Genomic DNA, 5,119 nt, shown 5'->3' on the forward strand with positions numbered 1-5,119 from the left:
TATGGCAAAACTTGACGCGGTGGGTGACAGATGCTTATTAGTATAAGACGTGTCATGTCGGTCCCTGGGGTGTACTGAATGTAACTAGATCCTAAACACCGGGGAAATGACCATCATCGCAGCCTGGAGAGTTTACCCAGAGCCATCCCCCCCTTGACCCCCCTCCATTATTTATTACAATTGCGGCCCCGCCGCTCTCTCCGCCCGGAGAAGGAGCCGGACAATGTACAATAGGCTGGAGATAGGATCTGGCCCTCATCCTCTAAACCACCACGTTGCTTGAAAAAAAAAAAAAAAAGAAAAGGAACGCGCTGGGCTCAGCAGGGCCATTTGCTCGGCTGATGCCGGGCTCCCGGGGAAACCTCTGGCTTTCGCAGCCGGCGGGGCCGGGCACTGCGCGGCCACGGGAGTTGCGCACCCCTCCGCCCCGCCGCCTCCGCGCTAACTGCTCTCAAGGCCGCCTATTTATAGCATCATTGATCTCTCCCCGGGCACAGAGCGGGGCTGAAAGTTCCAGGCTAAGAGGTGTTGAAAGACTGCGGCGAGCATTTGAAAAGGCAGGAAAAGATCTTTTGGCGGTTATTTAAAAATGGAGATTTATCGCGCGTGGACGTTGTTTCTCGGGAAGGAGCCCCAGCTTTCGGGGTCCCCTCCCCAGCCCCCCGGCTGGCACCGTCCCCCGGGGGGTCGTGGAGCCCCGGGGCAGCGGGGCGAGCAGCCGGGCCCGGCCTGTTGCCCCCCGCCCCGGTCTCCCTCTGGCAATTTGGGCCGGATTTGCTGGTGCCCACGGAGGGGGGAACCGCGGGAGCGTCCCGGGAGGGAGATGCCCGACAGACACCTGTCCCACAGAGCGGGGTGACGGGGGGAAATCACCCAGTGGAGACACCAAAAACCCTTTGGGACACGGATTCCTGATTCCCTGGCTTGGGTCCACGCCGTCGATACAGGGTGGGGGAATGCGGGGCCGTGGATTTTGCCCGGGTGGGATTTTTGCCCACCCCGGGGTCCCGATCCACACACACCCCCCCCCCCCCCCCCACGCCCTGGCTCCGTGTCCTAGGCCAGAAACAAAGCAAGGGGGGGTGGGGGGGGATGGACGAGTATTTCGGTTCGGGAAACGCCATCCCTCGCCCTTCGTGGGACCCTCGGGGGGTTCTCTCACTCCGGGAAAAATACAACGGAGATTTGCTTTAGGGGGGTGGGGGGGTTCCTCACCCCACCCCTCGAGTGCGGGGCAGTTCCCGGGGAATTCAATGGGATTTTGCCTCCTCGGGCGGTTTTGCAGCAGCTCCCCCGAGCTGAGGAGAGCTCCGGGGCCCGTCCCCGCCTGCCCCGGGAGCTCAGCCCGGCCCGGGAAGGCGGAGAACCAGCCTCGCCATTTTGGGGGGTGTATCTGCAAGCGATTTTAAAAAGCAGAGGCTGAGGAAACACAGCGAAAACCGCGCGGAAGTTAAGCCGCCCAACCCCGCGGGGCCGCGGCTCGGGGCACGGCTCATCCCCCGGGGATCGCATTTGCTCCGCGCCCGCTTAAATCTCCGCGGAGTTTAAGTCTCGGTCCGGGGCCGGGAGCATCCGTGTCATCTCCGCATCATTCGTGTCACCTCCCCCGGTCTCTTCACCGAGCCGGGAATTCGTGCAGTTGGCCCAAACACCCGCGATTCGGTTTTCTTGCAAGCCAACACTTCTATTTCAGGGGCTTTTATTGAATTACGTTTTACTAGTCCTAAAACATTAAGCGTTATGTACTTAAAAGATACAGAGCATAGGTATTACATCCACAGAAAGTATTTTAGTCAGTGAATGTTCAATGTAGCAGGTAGAGATGAACTTAGCACGTCTTCCAGACTGAACTGGGAACAGACTCTTCAGCCATAAAATGCACTTAACAGTCTATTTAATAGTGGCGAGGTCCTTGAAAATGCAATATCCATGCTAATCTTGCCTTTTTCTAAATCAGAAATGAAAAATAGGTCAGTAAGGTAGAACCTTCCCCTTCCATTTAAAATGTGACATTTAATCTATTTAGATAACTAAGTAAACTTTATTAATTCAGGATTTGGTAAGCAAGCTGAGCAAGTAGGCACTTCGCAACTTTATTAAGACGGCGATGTGTGAGAGGGAGAGTCCTTGAACTCCAGGTTCAATAAAATTCCCGTTTCCTTGAGCTTCAGCAAAATGGGAAAAGCCGGGACACGCGAAAACCGCTGAGCTTCTCCTCTGCGTTCAGGGATGGAACGTCTCGCCTTGGTTTAGGGAGGGCTCGGAGCATCCTCGGGGGGAGGAGGCAGGAATTTAAGAAAACTAAACCCAAACCCTCAAGCCTTTCTAATTACTTTATTAAGTGCTGGTATTTCAGGGGAAAAAAAAAAAAAAAAAAAAAAAAGTGAGGTGGGAGGAAGGAAACAAACACCCTGCAGGTTGTGGTAATGGTTTCAAATATGTTTATTTCTCGGGATAGGGAAATGAGGATGGGAAGGGGTCGGGGCTACAGCCAGCTTTGGTTTGGGAGTCCGGCTGTCCGTCCGCACTCGCACCTACCGCCTCCCCCAGCCCCCTAAATCACGGCCGATTTTCTCGTGTCGGGAACCCGGGAAAAGGTCAGACGCTGAATTTACAATCGAAAACGTCTCTAGAGTTTGTTTCCCCGCTCGCTCCTGCATCACGGCTCCGAAACGAAATCCTAAATGAGTTGGAAAGCAACTTTTTATAGCCGCAGCCTCTCCCTCCCAGCGCTGCCTTCCTCCCGCCCGCCCTAGGAAAGACTTGCTCATTATCCTGGCCGCATTGCGTTCCAGATTTATGGAATACCCGGGAGATATTTGCCTTCCAGCCGCTCGGCTTTACATCAACCCTAGGAGCCGGGGTGGAGGAGAAGAGCCAGTAGACCCGCTGAAGCCTCCCGAGAGCGCCAAGGGTTAAGAAAAGCCGTTTATCTCCTCATTATCGGTTTCTCTTGACTACTGAGAACCAAAACCAAGCCCCGCTTGTCTGCTACCCCGCGGTATCAATGTGTCCTTAATGCCTTTTCCAGTCATTGATCTGGTCAAAGTCACCGCAGAAATACTAGTGACAGAGACTCAATTCCGGGCGACGTGACCGATGCAAGTATTTAGAAAGCATTCAATAAAAAAGCTTGCCCGGGGAGTGAAGGATTTCACCTTGCAACAAAGAGCGCTCAGCTAATTGGATTAATGCACTTGAATGTGCAACCGGGCACTCCTGCTCGCCCGTACCGGCTCCAGGACCCAATTAGCAATAACCCGCAAGGTAACACCTAAAAAATCATATTTTTTTTTTAATTCAGTTTTTTTTTGCAGTAGGAGCCCATAGGCAACCCTGATGGACTCGGGGGTGGTTTAGTACCGCTGCGCTGTGCTCCCCGGCCTCACGGCTCGGGAGCAGGCTTTAGGGAATTTCGGGCATGGAAAATCCCGGAGGGAAGATTAGAAGGAGAGCGGGGCTGGGAGGGGAGAAGCTAAAATGGGGACCTGCCCTGGTGATTCTCCCCTAGGCTTAGCCTGGGAATTCACTTAGTGACGCGCGTTTTCAGCGTCACACACCAGCCAAAGCCAAGGTGGGGGTCAGGAGGCATAAATTCCCACCTTTTAATTTCCTTTGTAGTTGTCAGATTTTTAGGACTGCTTATTTTACAGTTTTGACATCTCCAAACATCCCTTAGGATCTTATTAATACCCTAAAATGGCAGCATTTCCTTTAGCAGCAGTACAAGTGTTGGAGTGTAACAGATTTAGGCAAAATATGTAAAATTTGATGATCACAATCCACCCCTTTCGATTGGATTATGGCGCCCAACACCTCGACAGGCCAGCAGACTAGTGTGATTTTTATGTCTACCTGTGTAAGACCACAAACTTCCAGTCCCTTTGTACCATCCTGCTTGAGGTAACACACACAAGCGACTGTTGCCAAGAATGCTGGAAATATGGCAGGTGTATGAGGGACCAGGATGTCCAAATGACTAGCACTCAACTGAAAAATGGTCAGCATAGAGGGAATTAGTATTCTATATGTGATTGTACTGGGAGAACCTCAAGGAAAAAAAATCCATCTCCGGTGGTATGCAATAGTCTACATTGCTCAATATTGATATATTTTTAAAAACCCTGCACATCTAAAAAAAAAAAAAATTACAAATAAATTTGTTTCCCTATCATCTCTGGTTACTTTAACGTTTCTATTACAAGTGACCAGATACTTCTTGACCATACTTCCATTTTGTAGCAGTTGGGTTTCAAACCTCTACAACTTTTAGTCCTGGGATTCCAGTCCAAGGAGAGCACCGCTGGCAGTTTACACAGAAGATCTGGTCATGAAAACCTCAGGATGTGGTGTTAGTTGTAAAAATAATCAGTTTTCTACTAAATTACCTATCCCAACCTCAGTTAGACACATAACCAGAAGAAGAACACAAGAATATAGGGAAAAACAGAGACTGTACTTTTAAATATTGGTAAGGGTTGTATAAAGATGACCTAGGATCATTTATGTTATGGCATGAATTTTGTCAAGACCTTGAAGAGAATCACAGGGGGTAAAACTGAATGGTTGTAAAGAAAGAGGCCTATGGTGCCCAAGATCTTTGTTCTTCACATTAGTTCCTAGATATCTTCTGGATATAAAGGCTGCGGAGCCGCTTCCCTGCACGGTGAAAGCACAAGTCTTCCAGCTGCTCGCTTCCTTCCGCAAAAATAAACACACACACACACTTAAATTCGCCGCCTGAGTGAAAAAAACCAGTCTTCCCGCGTGTCAGGACCACGCTTTTCACCAGTCATTCCCCTTATTGCGCTTTCCCGCTTCCCTTCGCTGCTGCAGCGAAGACCCAAGCACCGCCATCAAGGGACGCGCGCCGTCAAGAGTTAAAAAACGAAGGCGCGCCCACTTCTGACAGCACCCGCGGGAGAAAACCGCGCCCGGGGCAGGCCGGCCAGCGCCGCTGCCCCGCTTCCTGAGGTAAAGCCGTCGAGCCGCCATTCCCAGGCTCAAACCCCCAGCACCTCCGCGGCGCTCCCGGCCCCTCCGCTCCCCGCCGCCTCCCGCCCTCCCGCCGCGGGCGGAGCTGCGCAGGCGCCGGCTCCGCTCCCGGCCCCCCTGCGCA

This window comes from Tyto alba, unplaced genomic scaffold (genome assembly GCF_018691265.1).
Source record: "Tyto alba isolate M040663 unplaced genomic scaffold, T.alba_DEE_v4.0 Super-Scaffold_1000006, whole genome shotgun sequence".
In the NCBI taxonomy this organism is placed as follows: domain Eukaryota; kingdom Metazoa; phylum Chordata; class Aves; order Strigiformes; family Tytonidae; genus Tyto; species Tyto alba.